At 39.2% G+C, this 26,414-nt stretch overlaps 1 long non-coding RNA gene across 1 annotated transcript; it reads left to right on the top strand.

The window, feature by feature from the left end:
* Positions 1 to 4,608: 4,608 nt before the first annotated feature.
* LOC110938899 lies at positions 4,609 to 6,252 on the top strand. The gene is made up of 2 exons (XR_004892510.1): positions 4,609 to 4,665; positions 6,081 to 6,252. It is a non-coding gene; the product is annotated as an uncharacterized LOC110938899 (long non-coding RNA).
* Positions 6,253 to 26,414: the final 20,162 nt, after the last annotated feature.

Raw genomic sequence — 26,414 nt, 5'->3', positions numbered from 1 at the left:
TAGGGCCTTGAAAATGGCTTAACAGGCCTTAGACGTGTCAAAATGAGCCTTAGAAGCATGCAGGGACCAAAACAGCAATTTCTGAAACATATGTGCAAATCAGGGAGTCCAGGCGGGCCGCGTAAGCCCCCTTAGACTCTTACGCGGGCCGCGAGCTACCATCAGACCGGCAAAACAAGCTGTTTAAAACAGCAGCTGGGTTTTTATACATTGCCAACGGTGTTTGAACATACTATGGGCTATTTTGGGCTCCCATGATTTTGTAAATCAGTTGGCACGAGGTGTACGGCTGAGATTGAAGCTTGTTTTACGAGGAACGATCTTAACGGCTCTCTGAAAACTATAAATACCCCACCCCTTTCATTCTCAAACCCACTTGATTTCTGAGATTTCTCTAAGTTGAAGTGTTTTACGCGATCTGAACGTGTTTTATGCGAACGACACGTTAAAGTAGCGTAAGCTACCTAAACGGGTCGTAACGGGTCAAAAGCACTTTGGATAGGTTCCGTTTTAGTATGTAGGCTTTGTTAAACCTTATTGCATGAGTTCTTACACTTGTTTGGTTTACGAGCCCTCATGCTACCCGATCCTCCGATTAGGTCCGTTTATTAACATAGATACCTATATTAGGTGCCATTTGATTCCGTGATCTTCTAGCATTGCTTGGTGGTTATCCTAGGACTATTGAGAAATCTCAACTGAGTACATAGTCCCCTCTTTTTCCTGTTTTTCAAACATTTTGGGGTGAAACACATGTGCCTACTTGTTACTTTCGTGCTTTCCATGTTTTCATATCATATGCTTGCAACAACCTAGCTAGGCGAATGGGGCTCTGGGCGATTAGGGCGAATTGGGCGATTCTCTGAATTTTAATCCTCTCTTCTATTCAATCCTGGTTCTGATCGATCTCTTAGCATCTACGGAGTACTGATTTCGCTCCTTAGCTTCTAATCGATTGAAATCAGTCTAGGGTATCACGAGTGTGGGATTTCTGTCAACTTCGTTCAGACGACTAAGCTATTGATTTCCGTTTTTGATTTAGGGTTCCTGCCTCTTTTCTGAATCGTTAATTGATTGCGTCGGTTGTTAAGTTTTGGGTTTTACTGTTTTTTAAGCTTGACGGCTACTAGGGTTTGCAGGTTTCTGTTGTTTTTCAGCCGTCATACCCTTTCTGTTTGTTCAGTTTAGGGTTTAATGGATGAACACGGGCATCCTGGTGGCAAGCCGCCACTGTCGTTTAAAGAAATAGCTGATCGACTCCTTGATGTAAATGGGAATACTATACAGCCAAAACGTGGCATTAATATTATCGAACAACTCACAAGAGTTTCTTCACCGGTTCAAATGGATAAACTGTTCAAGGAATCTGACCCAGTTCCGGTTGAGAATTTACGGGCTGATCTTAGGTTTTCGGATACATTGGAAGGTTGTGTAGGGTCCCAGGGGAACCGAAGCGATCTGAACATTAGTTCTAAGCCGATGTCTTATGCAGATTCAGTTTGTGCAGCCAATTCAGTTAAGGTAAACTTCAGGTTTCTTGCAAGTACTGATGTGCATGAGGGTTGTGATGTGATGCTGCCTCGTGAATCTGTTAGAGTAGTGCAAGAGAAGCTAGCAAATACTCTATTTGGTTATTTCCTAGGGGACCGAGTTGCGTACCCGGTGGTGGATTATTTTGTGCGGACAAACTGGAAGAAGTATGGAGTGCAAAAATCCATGATGAATGCTAATGGATACTTCTTTTTCAAGTTTGCTGATAAAGACGGGATGATGAATGTGCTGAAAGAAGGGCCATGGATTATTCGGGGTCAGCCTCTTTTTCTTAATATTTGGTCGGCCACTTCAAAATTGGAAAAAAAGGAGGTCAAGAAGTTGCAATTGTGGGTCAAAATTCATGATGTTCCGATTGCTGCGTATACGGAGGATGGGTTGAGTATGATAGCTTCGGCTATTGGTGATCCGAAGATGTTGGACTCGTATACCTCGTCCATGTGTATGGATACTTGGGGAAGGAGTAGTTATGCTAGAGCGTTAGTAGAAATCTCGGCCGATAATGATTTTAAGGAGGAGATAGTCATAGCGGTTCCTGACCTTGAAGGTGAAGGTTTTGTCAAGCAGAAACTTTATGTGGAGTATGAATGGAGTCCTCCTAGGTGTGCTCATTGCAAAGTGTTTGGGCATTCTGATGATACATGCCCGAGGCAGACTAGGAGGGTTCCTAAGGAGCCGGTTAACATTCAGAAACAACAGCAAGGGAATAATAGGCAGCAAAGGAAACAGCCGGTAGTTGACAAGGATGGGTTTACGGATGTGGTTCGTAAGAAAGCGGCTAAAGCAGGTTTTCCTGTAAACAAGCAGAAACAAAAGTTTGAGTATAGGCCGATTGGTCCCAAACCTCAGGGGGGTACCAATCCATCGGCTCAGCAATCGAAGGTCTTATCTAAGAACTCTTTCGAAGTTTTACGGGATAGAAGTCTTCATACGGGTCAGTCTAGTAGTGGGGCTCATAATGATCAGCAAGAATCGGATGATGAGGAAGTGGTTGAGGAAGTCTACAATGAAACTAGTAAATTTATGACTTCGGGTATTCCTCCTTCTTTTTTCTCTTCGAAAGCAGGGGCAAGCACCTCTTCTTCCAAGTCCTATAATGGATAGGCTGTCAGCTTTTCGTCTGAAGGGGCTGCTGTTTTGCGGCTACTTTATATTTGATGATGGTGGTTGAGATTATTTTTGTGTTTTTGCATTTTTTGTCTACTGATGTCGTGTCATGATGTATAGTAGACTAGGTTATGGGGTGTTATAGGTCGTTGGTTTTTATTTGTTCTACATATATAGGGCATGTCCTGTATATGAATTAGTGTGGAACACATCCTCACTACTTGTACTTATTTGCGGTTGCATTTTAATAGATTCACCGGGGTAACCCTTTACCCAAAAAAAATACCATATGCTTGCTATGTTCATTGGTACATTTATAGTACATGATTTCATTGTGTTTTTGCTATGTATGTCCTTTGTTGCATACTTAGTACATTTGATTTACATTTCATTTCACGCTATGTATGTCCATTTAGTACATACCTAGTGCATTGTTTTACATTATCTTTTCATGCTATGTATGTTCATCATATTTAGTACATTTGTTTTCATCACATGCTTACATTTTGGTATGACATTTGGTTTGTTTAAATGGGACCAAAATACATTCATTAACATTGATCACGCCGTTCGTTAGTAGGTAGTGGTACCATAGGAATTGACAACTCCTGTTCCTGACATCCTAGGTATGTTTGGATGGAAGGAATGACCGAATTCGATAAACATAACACAGATAATGTAACACCCCGAAAACGGGTTTAGTAATTAAACCTCGTTAATACAAAAGAGTGAGTAAAATACCGTTAGTGGTAAAATTTAACCGGTAAATGTTAGGATTTAAATAATTAATCCTAATATTAAACAAAAAGTCAATAAAAGCTTTTAGGAAATAAAAGTTTAGAAGGCCCGAGTTAACGGGACCTAAATTAAACTTAGTCATAAATATTCCCGAACCCGCTAAGCTAACTAGGAATGCTTGACCCGGTTAATAAAAGGGAATATGGATTGTAAATAAGTAGGTTATAATCAACTTAATAACTAACAAAACATGAAGGACCAAAGTTGGATAATTGGAAATAAGATTTATTTACTAAAAACAAAAATAAAAAAAAACCCACCACACCTAGTGTGTGCGTGTGTGAGGTCGACCAGGAGAAAGCTCAGGGAGCTCAAACCCTAACTTCCACAACTTGATCAAATTGAAGCCCAAATCAAGAGCCAAATCACTGCATGAACACAAATTCGTGATCACCTAATCATGGGGATTACAAGGTATGTTGAAATATATGATTTGGTGATACCTTGAGATTATGATGAACAATCATAATCGAAATTCTGGAATGAATCTTGAATCTATGAGTGTTATTGTGATTATATCTTGATGTAGAAACAAACCCTAGTAGAAAATTTGATGAATTGTTGTCAAAACTAGGGAATTGGTAATTACCCTATATTGTGATAAGTGGGTTTCATGTTAATATGATGAACACTAGGAAATAGATTGTTGATCTAGCGTAAATTGACGATTTTGAAGTGAATTCAGAAATTATAGAAGTTAACCACCTTGTAAGATGGTTGATTTATGGGAAATTTGGGGTAAGAGATAAGCTAGAGACATGATAAATAAACATGTAAAATTCTGCCCTTAAGGTGTTCGTTGAAATGCCTCAAAGAAGGCTCGAAACTAGAATTTTGTAGTTAAAACACCTAGTTGTGATGTTTCGACTAAATGTGTTAAACGCGATTAGAACCTTGGTTAAAACGGAGGTCTAAAGATAACGCCTACCGAGTAGTTAATGAGTGCTAAAACTAGTTGACAACTCGAAAATGCAAATTAGTATACTAATGGGCATTTGACTATTAAAAAGGTCAAACTGACCTATAATACGATAAATAGCAATTTTGATATGAAATGCATAAGGTGGAATAATCGTATTAGAGTATGATTAAACTAACCACCTTGAAAACGATGATGATAGTTTGACGCGTCACAAGCTAGGTGGAAGCTTGGAGTGAAAGCGGGTCAAACAAGTCAAGCATGGAAGAAAAGCGTAGCTCGGATGCAAGGTAAGTGAAACTTACATAATTGTGTAGATTACTTGTTCATTCTATACGTTATAGATGCAATAATGCTAATATTGAAAATATGGATTTCCGACGTGATTGATACGAGTCGGAACATATAAAGATGTTAAAAACCATGTTTATGGCAAAAAGGGGATTCGGTAATGAAATCCGGGACGGGATGGATGTATGAATTAGAAGTCAAAAACCATGTTTTTGATTTAATAGGCAACGTTGGGCATATAGGCCGAACGGGTCAAATGGTGGTGATAACACTATTTGACAATATCGACTAATGCGATTGTCAAGTCTTGTGTTAACAGGAGCGATTAGCGATTCAGTTAATTTCGCCCACACTAAGTGTGATGATAAAAGCAAGGTATAAATTGGGTCTATATGTTGACCCTAGCCAGGTACGCATGCATACGATTATAGTTAACATACAAACTTGGTCAATTAGGTAGTGAAAGCCCCTCGTAGTAAATGAGGGGCTAATGTCGACTAAAATGCCCTTGAAGGGTAATTTGAGCAAACAACTTATAAAGGTTGTTTAGGAACTTATCTTACGATCTTGTAACCTTTAGACGCGCATGAAAGTTGTAGACATAAACTTTCAAGAGTTAAATGCTTAAATTGTGTGTTGCCGCAAAATAACACATCCGTAGGATTAAACTCGGAATAAATAGTCCATTTCGTTAAATCCACCACATTCATAGTTGTGGTGGAAGACTAGCTAATAACAAATTGGTGGAACTATGAGGTACATGAGAAATGAGCACCGTTCGTGCTAAAATGGTCGTAAGTACCCTTAACGGGTCAAAATAAGATTTTAAACGAAAACGGGTAAATAATTGTGTAGAAACCCGTGTTCAGTACTTAATATGATTGACAATATTAGAAATTAAGGGTTCATGATGAATGGAGGTCAAACAAACATGTTTGTTTGATAATCACATAGTCGGGTCGAAAATTGTTGAAAAGATAATAAGCCGAAGGCTTAAAAGTCTCAATTTTATTTAATCCGGATGTCAGATCTTAACTCCATATAATGGAGAATTAAATTACAAACATGTAGGAAGAAACGGTAGGTCAAACGGATAAGCGGTTTGAAAGATACGAAGGATTTCGTGTCAAATTACGGCAAAATGGAAAGGCTGAACCCAGTGTCCACCGTAAATTACGGTCCCACCGTAATTTACGGTGGAGATGATTTGTTTACGGTGAAGGTCTACTGTTTTACTGTAGAAAAGCTTGAACCCAGGTGCCACCGTAAATTACGGTCCCACCGTAATTTACGGTGGAGATATATTTTTTTTATATATTTTGTTTTTCATTTGAAAATCAATTGTTTCCCGGACATCTTTCGGACATGATTTAAACCCCGTATGACTAAAGCATTTCATGTTTATGAAATGTAGGTACACCTTGGATGCCGGAAGACGATCAAGCTCAGCGAAGAACCGAACACGATAATGATACACGCTTCCGCATTTTGCTACGTTGTAATTTTTAAACAACGAATTCAATCACGTTATGTAGAATAACTTATGATTTATTAAAAGTTTTAATAACCCCGTATTTCCAAATGTTTATGTAATCTTAATTACATGATTGTTTAACGTAAAATTTCGTTAAACCTTGAAATAAAAGACCGGGTGTTACAAGTTGGTATCAGAGCCTTGGTTTAAGAGATTCGAGTATGGTGGGGAGGAACCATGCTTGGACTTAAACCTTATGCTCTTGATAAAGAATAGTGTTCGGTTCGAGGCTTGATCGCAAATCCGGTAAGTACAAGTACGTGAATAGTTAGTATGCTAAAGTGTTGTAAACAACACATAGGGCTATCGTGTGATACGCGTTACCCCAATTAAAATGATTGAAATAGTTGACGAAAATACGCGCGTTGACGCGTATAGTAGAAAAAGCCTTGTATCATAATACGGGCGATTATTGAGGTTGACGTTACTAACTTTTGTGAATGTTTTAATTGAAGGACACTCGCGTTTGAAGACGACGAGAGTCAAACGAATTGTGGATATGATGATGGAACGGTCCGAAGTATGACAAGAGGAGCATACTCACCGAGGACTAAATCGCGTAATGACCGCGAACAAAGTTAATGGCAAAGAACGCCCGTCGGGGAAAACAGTACCAGGTGCACATTTTAAATAATAGCATAAATAGTAATATGCAACAATAAGTAGGAACTTAAAAGTTGCATATGTAAAATTTAAAACTTGGAAAGACCTGAATAGAAAACCTATCCGGGATATTGTTTCCAAGAAAAACAGATAGAGGTATTACTTACATAGGGCGTGATGTGAAAACTGTAAAAAGGTCATGCGTGTCATGTGTTAAACGCTTACTCTGGCCAAGTAAGTAGTGGCATATGTTACCATGAACTTCTTATGGCGGACACGTTTACATCCGATGTAGTAAGGGCAGGGTGAATGGGACTAATTAAAAAGTGCCCAAATGAATCAGATAAACAAAATATTTGATAATAATGTAAACGCACAACCAAGTGACGGGAGCGTATTACATTAGGATAATGAGCCCGAGTGAAGGGACAAACAAGCATGTAAAATGATTTAGACAAGTATTGGGAGGGAGTGTACTTGCACTCGAACCCAGAAAACATCAAGCTATTGGGAGGGAGTGTACTTACACTCGAACCCAGAAAACATCAAGCTATTGGGAGGGAGTGTACTTACACTCGAACCCAGAAAACATCAAGCTATTGGGAGGGAGTGTACTTACACTCGAACCCAGAAAACATCAAGCTATTGGGAGGGAGTGTACTTGCACTCGAACCCAGAAAACATCAAGCTATTGGGAGGGAGTGTACTTACACTCGAACCCAGAAAACATCAAGCATATAAAAAGATTTAGACAAATATTGGGAGGGAGTGATACTTACACTCGAACCCGAAGAATATAAACATGTAAAATGATCAAGATATGCATTAGGAGGTAGTGTACTTACACTCGAACCCGAAGAATACAAATAAGACTCTTAACAGGCCGATTTTGTAAAACACCAAATTTGAGAACGAGGTAGGAATATAAAAGTAAAACGAAGTCATAATACATACCGTAAGGGTTGTAATAATAACGACTTCGGTAAAACACCCAGTTGGTGGGTAAGGATTTAAACACATGCGTAGACTGAGAAACAGGAAGGCGAAATAGAAAGTCAAAAGACTCGGAATATGAGTCATGACTAAAAGATGATAAGAATCTTCGCAAATATAAATTTTGGTAATTGCGTTCAACCATTTCAAAGTTGGACGGGTCAAATAAAGAACGAAGTCTGACATTCATAGGTGATGAAAATTCACCTAAAATGAGTCAAACGAGTCAATTAAGGAAAAATGGAGGGGCCAAAATGACCGACGGGTCATGAACTAAAGCAAAGGGATCATAAGGGCCTCGTCTTAAAGAGACGAAAGCTTAAGAAAATAGCCTACGAGGTTAGGTGAAAGAACCTACGGGTCAATAGCGTAAGGTGAGGGAACTTGTTACGATCCCTCGCGTAAAACGAGAACGAAAAAACAATAAATTAGGGGTTGTCAATTCCCTTGACATGAGTAATTGACATAGTTAAGAGAAAAACGTTAGACTAAAATTCAGATTTAGTAAGAAATAATATTTTTATAAATCTAAATTCTGACAGGAATTTGAATAGTAATCATAAAGGGTTCAAGTCTTGACGCTGATAGGCGCAAGACGACATATTCGAAAAGTGATCTTTTTGAAAATGAAAGGTTGATATAAATTAAACATGTGTGACACGATCACGGTCAAGAAATGCAATGTGAAGCGGAATCACATTATAACCAAGCGAGCGGTAAAGGTCATTTAAGTAATCTGGTTGCTTGTAAGCGGTAGATTCGGTATAACTAAACCGAATAAATGAATTTTGAAAACAGAAGAAATTGTTGCTAAAAGTGAAAGACTTCTCTAAAGACCTTTAAACGGGTCAAGGTAACGGATTCACCAAGAGTTCGATAATATCTAAAAGCGATGGAAATCGCTAAGTTAACTAAACAAGTAAAAATAACGGAATTACGTTATTTCAAGTCACATTATGTCGTATCAGGTACGTAGAGGTTCTGTAACCAGAAAGACATTACCATAATTTTTCTAGTAATACTAACAATTGGTTAGAGTATGAGTAATGCTTAAGAAATTACTCAAGTCAAAACGCATTGAGTTTAGAACTCAATGAACTATGTAAGAAAAGGTTTCGAGGACGAAACCTCTTTAAGGGGGGTAGACTTGTAACACCCCGAAAACGGGTTTAGTAATTAAACCTCGTTAATACAAAAGAGTGAGTAAAATACCGTTAGTGGTAAAATTTAACCGGTAAATGTTAGGATTTAAATAATTAATCCTAATATTAAACAAAAAGTCAATAAAAGCTTTTAGGAAATAAAAGCTTAGAAGGCCCGAGTTAACGGGACCTAAATTAAACTTAGTCATAAATATTCCCGAACCCGCTAAGCTAACTAGGAATGCTTGACCCGGTTAATAAAAGGGAATATGGATTGTAAATAAGTAGGTTATAATCAACTTAATAACTAACGAAACATGAAGGACCAAAGTTGGATAATTGGAAATAAGATTTATTTACTAAAAACAAAAATAAAAAAAACCCACCACACCTAGTGTGTGCGTGTGTGAGGTCGACCAGGACAAAGCTCAGGGAGCTCAAACCCTAACTTCCACAACTTGATCAAATTGAAGCCCAAATCAAGAGCCAAATCACTGCATGAACACAAATTCGTGATCACCTAATCATGGGGATTACAAGGTATGTTGAAATATATGAGTTGGTGATACGTTCAGATTATGATGAACAATCATAATCGAAATTCTGGAATGAATCTTGAATCTATGAGTGTTATTGTGATTATATCTTGATGTAGAAACAAACCCTAGTAGAAAATTTGATGAATTGTTGTCAAAACTAGGGAATTGGTAATTACCCTATATTGTGATAAGTGGGTTTCATGTTAATATGATGAACACTAGGAAATAGATTGTTGATCTAGTGTAAATTGACGATTTTGAAGTGAATTCAGAAATTATAGAAGTTAACCACCTTGTAAGATGGTTGATTTATGGGAAATTTGGGGTAAGAGATAAGCTAGAGACATGATAAATAAACATGTAAAATTCTGCCCTTAAGGTGTTCGTTGAAATGCCTCAAAGAAGGCTCGAAACTAGAATTTTGTAGTTAAAACACCTAGTTGTGATGTTTCGACTATTATGCAAAAAGTGATTAAAGAGAGTTCTAAATGTGTTAAACGCGATTAGAACCTTGGTTAAAACGGAGGTCTAAAGATAACGCCTACCGAGTAGTTAATGAGTGCTAAAACTAGTTGACAACTCGAAAATGCAAATTAGTATACTAATGGGCATTTGACTATTAAAAAGGTCAAACTGACCTATAATACGATAAATAGCAATTTTGATATGAAATGCATAAGGTGGAATAATCGTATTAGAGTATGATTAAACTAACCACCTTGAAAACGATGATGATAGTTTGACGCGTCACAAGCTAGGTGGAAGCTTGGAGTGAAAGCGGGTCAAACAAGTCAAGCATGGAAGAAAAGCGTAGCTCGGATGCAAGGTAAGTGAAACTTACATAATTGTGTAGATTACTTGTTCATTCTATACGTTATAGATGCAATAATGCTAATATTGAAAATATGGATTTCCGACGTGATTGATACGAGTCGGAACATATAAAGATGTTAAAAACCATGTTTATGGCAAAAAGGGGATTCGGTAATGAAATCCGGGACGGGATGGATGTATGAATTAGAAGTCAAAAACCATGTTTTTGATTTAATAGGCAACGTTGGGCATATAGGCCGAACAGGTCAAATGGTGGTGATAACACTATTTGACAATATCGACTAATGCGATTGTCAAGTCTTGTGTTAACAGGAGCGATTAGCGATTCAGTTAATTTCGCCCACACTAAGTGTGATGATAAAAGCAAGGTATAAATTGGGTCTATATGTTGACCCTAGCCAGGTACGCATGCATACGATTATAGTTAACATACAAACTTGGTCAATTAGGTAGTGAAAGCCCCTCGTAGTAAATGAGGGGCTAATGTCGACTAAAATGCCCTTGAAGGGTAATTTGAGCAAACAACTTATAAAGGTTGTTTAGGAACTTATCTTACGATCTTGTAACCTTTAGACGCGCATGAAAGTTGTAGACATAAACTTTCAAGAGTTAAATGCTTAAATTGTGTGTTGCCGCAAAATAACACATCCGTAGGATTAAACTCGGAATAAATAGTCCATTTCGTTAAATCCACCACATTCATAGTTGTGGTGGAAGACTAGCTAATAACAAATTGGTGGAACTATGAGGTACATGAGAAATGAGCACCGTTCGTGCTAAAATGGTTGTAAGTACCCTTAACGGGTCAAAATAAGATTTTAAACGAAAACGGGTAAATAATTGTGTAGAAACCCGTGTTCAGTACTTAATATGATTGACAATATTAGAAATTAAGGGTTCATGATGAATGGAGGTCAAACAAACATGTTTGTTTGATAATCACATAGTCGGGTCGAAAATTGTTGAAAAGATAATAAGCCGAAGGCTTAAAAGTCTCAATTTTATTTAATCCGGATGTCAGATCTTAACTCCATATAATGGAGAATTAAATTACAAACATGTAGGAAGAAACGGTAGGTCAAACGGATAAACGGTAGGTTCGTACTATTGTTGCGGAAAATAAGTTAGAGTTATGTGCTATCCTTGAGTCGCATGTGAATGTTGGGAATCTGGCTAAATCTGTAAGTTTGTATTTCGGAATTGGAACTGGACTTCGAATGGGGGTGTATGCAGCCGTGGTACAAGAATCATTTTGGGATGGAATGCGGATAATCTAGATTTTATGGTCCTTCATCAATCGGATCAAATTATGCATACTCAGGTTATATTTAAGGCTACCAAGAGAGTTCTTTTTTGTTCTTTTTTGTTTATGCGGAGAACAAGTATTTAGATCGAAGATCGCTTTGGGCTGATTTAAGTAAACATAAGATGTTTTGTCGTGATAAACCATGGGTGGTGATGGGAGACTTTAATTCAGCCCTCAATGCTGAAGATTCGTTATGTGGGGTGTCTAAGCAATCGATTGGCATGCGAGAATTTCAGGATTGTATCCAACAAACTGAGTTGATGGATATAAATGCGCATGGGCTGCAGTATACTTGGACTCAAAAGCCTAAGAGTGGAGTTGGCTTGTTGAAAAAGATAGATCGTATAATGGGTAATATTACGTTTTTGGACCAGTTTCCTTCTGCTTATGCGATATTTCATCCGTTTCGTGTTTCGGATCACACGCCTTGCATACTAAAAATTCTCGGATCTAGTGGTTTTCGGCCAAAGCCTTTTAAGTTTCCAAATTTTATCGCCACTAAGCCAGAATTTAAGGAGATTGTCAAACTTGAATGGATGAAGACGGTGGAGGGCATTGCTATGCTTTCGGTTGTAAAAAAGTTGAGGAACTTAAAACCGAGGTTGAGAAAGCTATTATTTAATCAGGGAAACTTGCATGAAAAAGTCAATAATCTGAGGAAGGAGCTAGATGAGATTCAAGGTCAGGTTGATAGTAACCCGTGGAATGGCCAGTTGCGTCAACGGGAAGCTAAATGCCTTAAAGAGTTTCAAACAGCTGCTTATGACGAGGAATGTTTTTTGAAACAGAAGTCTAAGGTAGAATGGCTTTGCGCAGGGGATTCGAACACAAAATATTTTCATAACATTGTAAAATCTAGGAATGCTAGAGCAAGGATTTACAGTGTTACGGATCTTATGGGTGTTAGACATGAAGGAGAGAGTGTGGCTGATGCTATGGTTTTTCATTACTCGAGTTTTTTAGGCATGGAACATCCGGTCGAGACAACGAACATGGGAAACTTATTTTCGAATGTACTTAGTAATGAAGATGCGGAGATTATGATTCGGCCTGTTACGTCTGATGAGGTGAAGAATGCTATGTTTAGTATTGGGGAGGACAAGGCCCCTGGTCCGGATGGGTATACGTCGAGTTTTTTCAAGAAAGCATGGGAGATTGTAGGGAATGAAGTTACTAATGCGGTTCTTCAGTTTTTTGAAAACGGTAAACTTCTTAAACAGATTAATCATACTATTCTTGCTTTGCTCCCGAAAAAAGACATTCCGGATTCGGTGTTGGACTATCGACCGATATCATGTTGCAATGTTTTGTACAAATGTATAAGCAAAATCATTACTGATCGTTTGAAAGGGAGTTTGGGATCTCTTGTTAGTGTTAACCAATCAGCCTTTGTGCCGGGTCGGAAGATTTCTGATAATATCCTCCTCACTCAGGAATTGATGCACAATTATCATTTGAATAGGGGCCCGTCCAGGTGTGCTTTTAAGATAGATATTCAGAAAGCATATGACACGGTCAACTGGAATTTTTTGGAGAATGTGCTGGTTCGGTTTGGGTTTCATCATAAAATGGTGAAATGGATCATGACGTGCGTGTCCACGGTCTCGTACTCGTTATGCATTAATGGTAGTCTGCATGGTTATTTCAGGGGTAAGCGGGGCTTAAGGCAAGGTGATCCTATGTCTCCTTACTTATTTACGCTAGTTATGGAGGTTCTATCGCTTCTGCTTAAGCGAGCTGCTAGTATGCCATTTAAATATCATGCTCAATGCGCCAAGGAGAAGATAATTAATTTGTCGTTCGCTGATGATTTATTTATCTTTGTGCATGGTGATGTGGTTTCTGTGAAGAAAGTAAAAGAAGCGCTGGAGACTTTTACTAACATTTCAGGTCTTGCACCTAGTCCAGCTAAGAGTACGGTGTTCTTTTGCAATGTGCCTCTTGCGGTACGGCAGGAAATTCTGAATATTATGCCGTATCAGGAGGGTATCCTTCCTGTTCGCTATCTTGGGGTTCCTCTGATTTCAACAAGACTTTTATATAAAGATTGCTCGATTCTTATTGAACGTATGGAGAATAAGATTGTTAATTGGGCAACCAAAGCTTTATCGTTTGCTGGTAGGTTACAGCTTATTAATTCGGTCCTCTCATCGATGCATATCTATTGGGCTTCAGTGTTCATTATTCCGACTAGGGTCATTAATGAGCTTGAAAAGCGGATTCGCAGATTTTTGTGGAATGCGGGATCGGAGGGTAGAGTTCGTGCCAAGGTGGCTTGGAATGATGTGTGTTTGCCGAAGAATGAGGGTGGATTGGGCATAAGAAGCATTGCTGATGTCAATAAATCGCTCATGGCAAACCATATTTGGAGTATTATCACGAAGCGGGAGTCTATTTGGGTGCGTTGGATTCACGATTATAAGCTTAAAGGTCGAAATTTTTGGGATGTTCCGTGTCGTGGGAGTATCAGTTGGGGATGGCGTAAGATCTTATCTATTCGTCATATCATTCGGCCTCACATTTGGTCGTCTATTCAGAGTGGGTCTCAAACAAATGTTTGGAGTGATATGTGGTGCTCGCTAAGTCCGCTTAGTTCCTTTATAACACCTCGGGCCATTGCTAATGCAGGTTTTTCGTTACAATCTACGGTTGCAGACGTTATTGACCAAAATGGGAATTGGAAGTGGCCGCAAGCGTGGTTGGACCTGTTTCCAGTATTATTTACGATTTCGGTTCCGAATATTGTCCCTAATTCTTTTGATCGTTTGGTGTGGAAAGGTTTGGATGGGAAAATTGGTGAGTTCCAATCGGCTCAGGTGTGGAACACAATTCGGAATAGGGAGAATCCGGCGATGTGGGCGAACATGGTTTGGTTTTCTCAATGTATACCGAGGCATTCTTTTCATTTGTGGCTAGCGTTTCGGAATAAATTAAAAACTCAGGACCGGTTGACAGTTTGGGAAGCAGGGAGCCTTACGAATTTAAATTTGATGTGTTGTCCGCTATGTTACTCGGACCGTGATAGCCGGGATCATTTATTCTTCAGATGCTCTTTTGCGGAGCATGTGTGGAGTAATATCAAGATGTTAGGTCAGTTGAGAAGCGTAAACAATACGTGGGAATCGGTTTTAGGTTGGGTGGATCATCATTCAAGCTCTAAACAAGCGGATCATGTCATTTGTAAGTTGTTGATTGCGGCATCGGCGTACTACATATGGCAAGAGAGGAATAACAGAATGTTTAAAAATCTTAAGAGGACGGAAGCCCAAGTAGTTGAGGTGATAAAGAACACGGTTCGAATGCGTCTCATGGGTTTCAGGTTTCGATTGGAGTCAACTAAGAAAAGGATTTTCAAGTTGTGGAAGATTGAAGAGAATGAGAATAATGTAGCGAAGCCAGGCTAGCGTAGCTTTGTTTGTGTCTAGGTTTCGTTGGTTGTGTTTTTTATGGTTGTATTTGTTTTGGTCGTTTGATTGGTTGTTCTTCTTGTTTGCCTAGGCTTGGTCTGTCAAGTCTAGTTGGTGTGTCGTTTTGATACACCCTTGTACTTAATCAGTTATTTATAAAATTCATCGGGGTAACCCTTTACCCAAAAAAAAGATACGAAGGATTTCGTGTCAAATTACGGCAAAATGGAAAGGCTGAACCCAGTGTCCACCGTAAATTACGGTCCCACCGTAATTTACGGTGGAGATGATTTGTTTACGGTGAAGGTCTACTGTTTTACGTGTGACACCTGAGGAAAATCTGCAGCAATCTTGATTTACCACTTCACTTCACTGTGCATACTTGTCAAATTTCGGGACGAAATTTCTTTCAAGTTGGGGATGATGTGACAACCCGGACTTTTAAGTTTAGTGTTGCTTAATTTCGTGCGTCCGATGTCTCGTTAATTATTGTTCATATTCTTGTTGCATTAAATGTGTTGCCGTACATTTTACAATAAACTTGTCGAAGGTAGCGTACTTGGGTCAACATAGATGTTTAGTTAGTTTAGGAACCGTTCACGTATTGGGCCGCCCAACTCATCTTTTGTGTAACCAGTTCCCTGGAGCCCAAAGATGTAACTAAAATATATTTATGAGATCGGTCCATTTGGATTGATCCCTCTCCTATTGATAATCGGCCCAATCCCCACATGTAGCATAGGCCGAACCAATCAAGCCCAATCCCCAACCTTTCCTTTAAGTTACGTATATTATGTTTGGGTTCTTGATACTTGTTGCAAACCCTATATTTTTCCTTCTTGATCGTTCGACGGCAGGCTAGTTAGGATTCGTGAATAATCTTCTCTCCATCGAAGCCTGTAGTTGTATCTTCTCAATTCAGGTCAGTATGTTAGCACGCTAGTTAGGATTCTTGAATAATCTGGTGTTATGTGATGATTGTGTTTCGTGAATTGCATGCTAGTTTGTAACTGTTTTATGTGAATCATTGGTGTCACAAGTTCGATGAGAAACAACTCTATTGATTGGAGGATGATGTATGTAATATGATAATTATGACTAACAGTTGTCTTTTGGCTATTCGATGTTATGCATGCATGTGGGTTTAATCAGTAGGGTTTTGGTTTAGGGTATCTTTTGGATGTGGGTTAATTCTGATGGTATGATAATAATAATTATGGGATCATATGTTGAGTTGTATGGGTATGATTAGGAGTAAAACGTGGATTGAGTTTTATAAGAAACTGAGTTCTATAATTAACATGATTAACATGGTTGTGTGTAACTAGTATTATGATTGTTCTTGAATTTTATATTGACATTATGTGTTTATTTGATGAACTATTATCATGTTTTGGAAAATTTTGTGTTGAATAACATTGGGCCGAGGAATATTGACAGCAGGTCTATATTAGCTAGTACATAAGGATAAATGGGCTTACATGATATGTTAGATTTTCATGATTAAATAATTGGGTTATACAGAAGGGGACTGGGCCTCGTAAGGCAGCTGGGCTGCACTTGGACCACACGAGCAGGTTAAAGTGTTAAACCTTTAAGTTTCTTATTAAGAGGTTAAGGTGTAATCATAAACCAAAGAAGGGTAACAATCGGAATAACAATTTGGGTTGTACGTACCACTGGGCCACTCAAGAATAGAGTTGTAAATATGGTTGAAGTGGGCTGGGCCGCACTAGTGTTGGCAAAACATCATAGGAATACTTAATTCATATATGGACCTGAGTATAGTTGAGATTTGGGCCGAATGCACATTGGGTTGCACATACCTTTGTATTAGACTAGTACTTTGGGCCGCACACTTTGAACCCATTGCACCGTGTTCGTTTGGGCCAGTCAGGATGGGCCGCGAATGGACCATGAAGATCACACATTGTGACGAGTAGGAATTATATATATGGTCATGAGAACAAACGGACATTGTGAGGTTTAAAACGCCTACAACTGTTGCTATGTGATATGATGGTGTATGTTCCTAATTTCACTATATGATTAACTGTTACAATGTGTTGGATAGTGTGTATGTTACTTATACATCAAATAATGTGGTATGTGATTATGGAATATGTGAATTAATTGTATGTGAAAGATCTGGTATAAAAGAATTCAAAACTGATTGTAACTAATACCCATGTTAGGATGTGTTGAGCAATTATTGAACAAGTAATGCAACATACCGAGCAACCTAAGGTGAGTTCACTGCACTTTTCTCAAGCATGCGTCCCGGTGGTTTGGGACAACTGGTAAACATTTGGAAGGGAAACATTGGGTAAATAACTTAATCGGTTTTGGTTATTGCCTGGAGGGCAATGGGGGTGATTAGTTGATAGCGCTATTAGGTGGGAAACCTCACACCGGGCCGTAAGGACGGGCGTGAACTAATTATCTGGGTATGGCTATGGTTGTTAGAGGCACACTCCTCGGATACATATGGGCACTCTCCCTAGGGTATCTAACCGGCAACATAGCAAACGGTCGTTAAGGGGTACCCACTCCCCGGATACTTATGGGCACACTCCCTAGGGTATCTAACATGAGCAACATCGTAACGCAACATTAAATCGCATTAACATACATATGGTAACATAACTTGTTAACAAAACCTTGAACTCACCAGCGTAGTCTGACACACTTGTTTGCATGCTTGTAGGTCGTTAACTTTGGATCATGGACTTGCTATCTGGAAGTGCTGGAGTGGTCATGGATCGAGACTCTTAAATTCACTTATAAACAATACATTGATTTTGATTATTATTATGAAATGATTGCTAAACGATTACATGCTTCCGCTACATATCATTTGAGAATTGATATCATGTTGATATCTTATTTTGGTAATTAATGTCATGACTTACTTAAATAGTTATCATTTGTTCAATGTGATTGGTGGCTCGAACTCTGATGCGTAACACGCCTCGCGGGGTTTCCGCAGGTGGAATTTTGGGGGTGTTACAGTTGGTATCAGAGCCACTGGTTATAGCGAACTAGGTTTTAAAACGTTTTTGTAAAACCAGACTATAACCGAACACCTTCGAAAATCGATCATGACACTCAGCTCCAGATTGCAAGGTTCGTCTTTCGTATACTCATTGTACTACGTAACTAGTGGACACTTACATATGATATTGCATGCTGGTGCACGTTAAACACGATAGTATGAACTTACGTATCCCCTGCACATGTTATATGACTAATAGGGTGGTAACTCCCTAAACATTCGTGACTTATGTTATGTGATGCTCTTTGTTTACTATTCGAGTTGGGGGAACCATTCGACATGAGTTAGGAGGAGCTGAGATGAGCATGCAAATCACAATATTATTGTGGGTGCACACATAATAATAATGTGGGGTGCATGCGAGTCCCAGTAAGGCTTAACAAGTGAAGAAGGGGTTCCGCTCTGTTAATTGATCCGTGTGAAACGTAACAAACTAATAGGAGTCATAACAGTGATCGTCTCTTACACAAATGTGACTTTCTCACCTCTCTTTGAATCCTTTTGAAATCGCAATGCTATCGAGTATTACCTGAACGTTCCTTTGAACGCCTAGCGAACTAAGTAGAATGCTAGGTGCTTGTACGAACGTCCCTGAGTGGATGTTGCAGCATCCATGAATGGTTTATACCTCTTTTCTTCCCCCCTCACTCCTCTTTGTTGTTGGAACTCAATATACTCACATCTCAGACCCTGAAGGGCGGTCACACCTGCAACACTCTGGAAACCTACCGTGTTTTACCCAGTCAACTTGTAAGAACGATGGGCATAAGGGTAAATTTAGTACTCTACCGACTTCAGCATTTGAACGACTCCAATTATTGACAATGAACACCAACGATTTGACTCCAAACGAATCCTTAATTCTAGTCAGCAACTTATGGGAGCCGACTTTTATGAATCAATCGAAACGTAGAACGATGACAATCGACCAGGATGTGGACTGTGTAACTTCCAACCCAACGAGTAGCACCCTGGAACTTAGCACGAAATATGAAGAGATGGACATCGTTGGTGAAGGATCGTAGAGCCCTGTTTTGAGCAACAACATTAGAAGCAACAACTATCGTGACATCAAGGTACTTGTAATAGTAGCTTACTGTATGGAAATGAAGGTGCCTACGGCATGTAATGGGAGTTGATAATTCAAGACGACAACAACCAAGGGAGCGATGACGGTATGGTAGAAATCCGTGTGATGATAACAATAACACCGGCAGTGGTGCTCGCGAAAGGATATTTAGGATTGACGTGGGCGACGACAGGACAATAACAACATGGTAGTTTGGATGGATAGCAAATCGCTTCGGCTCGATTCCGTTTAGCCCTGATGCTTCTCGAAACCGAACTTGCTATGGAATCGGTAGATGGCAAGTCAAATGAAACCTCATATGTTCGCTGGGATGCAAACTTGACCTTGTGGGACAAGTGTTCGACATCGACCTTCCTTCTGTTATTCTTGATAGTCTCGATGCGGTAAGTAGTGTGGATTGGTTATCCAGATATCGCGTAGATATACGCTGTGAGGCGAAAATTTTGGGTATCCTCTCCTTCGTAGAGGATCGTTATCTGTTCTAAAGCGTCAGAGTGGCGCAAAGGTTAGCGTCATTTCAGCTATGAAAGCACAGAAGTGTCTACGGAAGGATTACCTTGCTATGTTGGCACTCGTACCAAAGCTCATTCTCCAGCTTGTGAATGTCGTCTCGGGTGCAGTACTCACGCTTAATCAATTCCTTGAAATCCTCCCAAGGTGTGGCGTTAGCAGCTGCCAACCCTAGGATCTGTACTTGCGCGTTCCACCATGTGAGCGCAATCCCTTCCAACGTGCCAGTGGCATACTTGACCCTGCGAGCCTCAGGGCATTCTCACATTTCAAACACTGATTCTAGCTTCTCAAACCAATGGAGGAGTCCCACTGCCCCCTCGGTGCCACTGAAAGTACTTGGACGGCAGTCCATGAAGTACTTGAAAGTGCAGACAGGCTGCTGCGCGTGTTGACCTATTGTGTACGCATAGAACGAAGTTAAATACAAGAGTTAATGTAGGATCTAAGGATCCTAGCGTGTGTCTATACTGCAGGGTATGCTACCTGCTTGAGGATCCAACAACTGTTCATGATTTCTTTTGGTGAGCTACTCGAGGAACTTTCAGGTTTACTTCCACAACTGTTAGGCGAAATCTCAATCCGATCTCGCGCCAGAGGCAGCCCTGACTACACACACTCTTACCGTCTTGCACCAGGAGTGTTACAAGAGTTGCCTAATCGACTGCAGGAACTGTTGGACAAGAGTTTTGTCGGACCTAGCTTTTCGCTTTGGGGAGCCCCGGTTATATTCGTGAAGATAAGCCTTTTCGTATGTGTACTGGTTTTCAAGAACTCAATAAGGTGACAGTTAGAACCGTTTGCCACGACCATATATTGACAACCTGACGACCAGTTGTGGGGGGGTCGAGCTTCCATTCGAGGTTTAAATATTAAACGAGCTATTGTCAGAAGGTAGTCTAAGGGGAGAATGTGTCTGCAATGGCATACCAAGCGCAGTGCGGTCAATTTGACGTTGTGTGCCAAGACTTTCGAGCTAATCATCACACCAGCAGCTGTATGAATCACATGAATTGACCGTGCTTATTGACGATATGTTGAATCATTTCCAGGAGAAAGGAACACCATGGGCAGCTTTGTATCTTATTTGAGAGCTCCTGAAGGAGGAGCCACACCGCGCGTAGTCTTGATAAATGTAACTTCTGGATGCGAGGGATACCTTTTTGGTCATATAATCAACGAACTTACCTTATCAGACTCTCTCTGTTCGAACTAGAGAATTGAAGGAAGAGGATTTTCAAGATTGGCCCATGCGGGGCATGGAGAAGCAACCTTTGGCAAGTCGGACGATATTCGCTACCTCACGGAACGAATGTGGATCTCATTATACAGCAACTGTAGAGAACTTGTGTTGAGCAAAGCACACCGGCCTCGATATTCTCGCCATCGGGACTTTGATGGAATATATTAGGATCTAAGGATCTTGTACTGACAATGGACTTGAAGGCCTACACAGCGAAGCAGGTGAACGACGTTTGACTTGTGCGGAAGTCAAGGTGGAACATCAGAAACCTTCTAGTTTGTGTCAGTAATTAGAAACACCTATTTGGAGATTGGAACAGATAGCCATGGATTTTGTCACATGGCCTACAAACTCGAGTTACCCGACGAATTGGGTAACGTGCACAGTGTCATTTATGTCTAGAATCTAAGACAGTGTTGATGAAACATTTATGGTACCTTTACTTGACAAGTTGCAGTTATCAAAGAACCAATCGAATCGTGAGAACTAGTTGGAACCCAAGACGTGGACCTGAGTTTGCGTGGGAACGCGATGACCACAGTAAGCTTTAGTATCATCAGTTGTTCAAACGGTTGTATCAACTTCTGACAGGGTTGGCGAATTTCGGGACGAAATTCCCTTTCAAGTTGGGGATGATGTGACACCTGAGGAAAATCTGCAGCAATCTTGATTTACCACTTCACTTCACTGTGCATACTTGTCAAATTTCGGGACGAAATTTCTTTCAAGTTGGGGATGATGTGACAACCCGGACTTTTAAGTTTAGTGTTGCTTAATTTCGTGCGTCCGATGTCTCGTTAATTATTGTTCACATTCTTGTTGCATTAAATGTGTTGCCGTACATTTTACAATAAACTTGTCGAAGGTAGCGTACTTGGGTCAACATAGATGTTTAGTTAGTTTAGGAACCGTTCACGTATTGGGCCGCCCAACTCATCTTTTGTGTAACCAGTTCCCTGGAGCCCAAAGATGTAACTAAAATATATTTATGAGATCGGTCCATTTGGATTGATCCCTCTCCTATTGATAATCGGCCCAATCCCCACATGTAGCATAGGCCGAACCAATCAAGCCCAATCCCCAACCTTTCCTTTAAGTTACGTATATTATGTTTGGGTTCTTGATACTTGTTGCAAACCCTATATTTTTCCTTCTTGATCGTTCGACGGCAGGCTAGTTAGGATTCGTGAATAATCTTCTCTCCATCGAAGCCTGTAGTTGTATCTTCTCAATTCAAGTCAGTATGTTAGCACGCTAGTTAGGATTCTTGAATAATCTGGTGTTATGTGATGATTGTGTTTCGTGAATTGCATGCTAGTTTGTAACTGTTTTATGTGAATCATTGGTGTCACAAGTTCGATGAGAAACAACTCTATTGATTGGAGGATGATGTATGTAATATGATAATTATGACTAACAGTTGTCTTTTGGCTATTCGATGTTATGCATGCATGTGGGTTTAATCAGTAGGGTTTTGGTTTAGGGTATCTTTTGGATGTGGGTTAATTCTGATGGTATGATAATAATAATTATGGGATCATATGTTGAGTTGTATGGGTATGATTAGGAGTAAAACGTGGATTGAGTTTTATAAGAAACTGAGTTCTATAATTAACATGATTAACATGGTTGTGTGTAACTAGTATTATGATTGTTCTTGAATTTTATATTGACATTATGTGTTTATTTGATGAACTATTATCATGTTTTGGAAAATTTTGTGTTGAATAACATTGGGCCGAGGAATATTGACAGCAGGTCTATATTAGCTAGTACATAAGGATAAATGGGCTTACATGATATGTTAGATTTTCATGATTAAATAATTGGGTTATACAGAAGGGGACTGGGCCTCGTAAGGCAGCTGGGCTGCACTTGGACCACACGAGCAGGTTAAAGTGTTAAACCTTTAAGTTTCTTATTAAGAGGTTAAGGTGTAATCATAAACCAAAGAAGGGTAACAATCGGAATAACAATTTGGGTTGTACGTACCACTGGGCCACTCAAGAATAGAGTTGTAAATATGGTTGAAGTGGGCTGGGCCGCACTAGTGTTGGCAAAACATCATAGGAATACTTAATTCATATATGGACCTGAGTATAGTTGAGATTTGGGCCGAATGCACATTGGGTTGCACATACCTTTGTATTAGACTAGTACTTTGGGCCGCACACTTTGAACCCATTGCACCGTGTTCGTTTGGGCCAGTCAGGATGGGCCGCGAATGGACCATGAAGATCACACATTGTGACGAGTAGGAATTATATATATGGTCATGAGAACAAACGGACATTGTGAGGTTTAAAACGCCTACAACTGTTGCTATGTGATATGATGGTGTATGTTCCTAATTTCACTATATGATTAACTGTTACAATGTGTTGGATAGTGTGTATGTTACTTATACATCAAATAATGTGGTATGTGATTATGGAATATGTGAATTAATTGTATGTGAAAGATCTGGTATAAAAGAATTCAAAACTGATTGTAACTAATACCCATGTTAGGATGTGTTGAGCAATTATTGAACAAGTAATGCAACATACCGAGCAACCTAAGGTGAGTTCACTGCACTTTTCTCAAGCATGCGTCCCGGTGGTTTGGGACAACTGGTAAACATTTGGAAGGGAAACATTGGGTAAATAACTTAATCGGTTTTGGTTATTGCCTGGAGGGCAATGGGGGTGATTAGTTGATAGCGCTATTAGGTGGGAAACCTCACACCGGGCCGTAAGGACGGGCGTGAACTAATTATCTGGGTATGGCTATGGTTGTTAGAGGCACACTCCTCGGATACATATGGGCACTCTCCCTAGGGTATCTAACCGGCAACATAGCAAACGGTCGTTAAGGGGTACCCACTCCCCGGATACTTATGGGCACACTCCCTAGGGTATCTAACATGAGCAACATCGTAACGCAACATTAAATCGCATTAACATACATATGGTAACATAACTTGTTAACAAAACCTTGAACTCACCAGCGTAGTCTGACACACTTGTTTGCATGCTTGTAGGTCGTTAACTTTGGATCATGGACTTGCTATCTGGAAGTGCTGGAGTGGTCATGGATCGAGACTCTTAAATTCACTTATAAACAATACATTGATTTTGATTATTATTATGAAATGATTGCTAAACGATTACATGCTTCCGCTACATATCATTTGAGAATTGATATCATGTTGATATCTTATTTTGGTAATTAATGTCATGACTTACTTAAATAGTTATCATTTGTTCAATGTGATTGGTGGCTCGAACTCTGATGCGTAACACGCCTCGCGGGGTTTCCGCAGGTGGAATTTTGGGGGTGTTACATTACGGTAGAAAAGCTTGAACCCAGGTGCCACCGTAAATTACGGTCCCACCGTAATTTACGGTGGAGATATATTTTTTTATATATTTTGTTTTTCATTTGAAAATCAATTGTTTCCCGGACATCGTTCGGACATGATTTAAACCCCGTATGACTAAAGCATTTCATGTTTATGAAATGTAGGTACACCTTGGATGCCGGAAGACGATCAAGCTCAGCGAAGAACCGAACACGATAATGATACACGCTTCCGCATTTTGCTACGTTGTAATTTTTAAACACCGAATTCAATCACGTTATGTAGAATAACTTATGATTTATTAAAAGTTTTAATAACCCCGTATTTCCAAATGTTTATGTAATCTTAATTACATGATTGTTTAACGTAAAATTTACGTTAAACCTTGAAATAAAAGACCGGGTGTTACAGATAAACCTTTAATTTGTTTAAGGGTTTATCACCACAGTCACAAGGCTTGAATGTATGCATTTTCACAATACTGCATAGATGTTTGTATCAGTATAGCATGCATTTCCACAAAACATAACTTTGATTTAAACCATGTTTTACTTCAATACATTGTTTTGTGCATTTTAACCTATGGTTTAGTTGATATATATTTCACTTGCCATACATGACATTTGTTTACACATTACATGATTGACACTTGACATAGACATTTTGACATTGATATACACATTTCATGATTTACATTTTGACATAAACATTTTGACACGGTTTACACAATGACATTTGACAAAGGGTTTAGACATGGGCAATTTACATTGGTGGTTTGTTTGGGTAAGTGATTTAGGTAACGAGGCGTGTGTAATATGATACAAGCGTGGTGGATACGCCGCTGGTACTTCCTATATATAAGTGCTTGTATGATATAACATATCGTAGCGTTATTTAAATCATTCAATTTGGACATATACATTTTAAGCAAGATAACATATTTTTCACAAGACATTGTTTTACAAAACAGTTTGTTTTATACAAATCATTTTACTTGGTTATTTAATTAACCATACACTTTTCTTTTATATAATCTGATTTTCTTATCGCATTTTCATATGATTTATAAAAGAAAACACCTAACAAGATTTATGACTAATTTTTATTAAACATTTCTTTAAACCTAAGTCATGAATCCTATTTCCATAAAACCTATGTATTTCACAGGCATTTTTCTACTGACGTATCTATTTTCACATGTGTTTTCAGGAGCTGTTGCATAGGATGTTCGTGACACACTAGGGCGAACCTGTGCCTTAGTGACTTAAAAATGAAGATAGAAGTAGTTTAATTTTGTTATGTACTCTTGCTTCCTTTCGTTTAAGACAATGTAACTTTTATGTTTGATAAATAAAACATAACTTTGAATGCCATGGTTGTGAAACAATAACTCTGTTACAACACTCCCCGACGTTTCCGCCATGATTTGATGTTTTACGTGGTCGGGGTGTGACAGAAGAGTTGGTATCAGAGCCAATGGTTATAGGCAACTAGGTTATTAGTAATGCTTTGACCTAGACTATAACCTTTCTAGGACCCCAACACAAGTTATCTTGTGTTTAGATCTTAAGACATGTACTTCACCTATCCTTAGGTGATTATCAAAACAAGAACCCAATTTTTCCGAAACACTTTTCGAAAATCAATCATCTGTTTTCAAATAATCTATTGTATGGTTTTGAACCCTTCAATTTTTCAAAATGATTTTAGAAATTTATCATCCATTTTTGAATGATTCCTTTGGCCTTGTGCCTTCCAAGTTTTCAAAATCTCGTCACAGTTTTGGGTTCTAAATAGTGTGAACACGTGTAAACTGGAAGAGTGAATGCATGTACCCTGGGTTTTCTGTCTAAGGCTAGAGTGTTCATACAAATCCACATAATCGGACCGGTCACTCTTACCTGGGAACTGTTGGGGTGAGTGTTCACTTATAGGCGAGCATGTATTCGCGATACATTATTTTTGACCCATTTACTTTGATTAGTCACTGTGTGTCATTTGTTTGCTTTGTGATACGGACGAATGACCACCATCTTTGCTTTTGTCGATTTTGTTTCATCTCATTCTTTTTATCTAATCATCTCACTCGTTTCCTCTCATTGTTTCATCTTTTAGAATGCCTCCTCGACGCGAAAATCCGCTATCTAAT

The sequence above is a fragment of the Helianthus annuus genome, chromosome 5, assembly GCF_002127325.2.
Source record: "Helianthus annuus cultivar XRQ/B chromosome 5, HanXRQr2.0-SUNRISE, whole genome shotgun sequence".
NCBI lineage: Eukaryota > Viridiplantae > Streptophyta > Magnoliopsida > Asterales > Asteraceae > Helianthus > Helianthus annuus.
The sequence above is the reverse complement of the archived record's forward strand: the minus strand, read 5'-3'. Positions and strand labels throughout refer to the sequence as shown.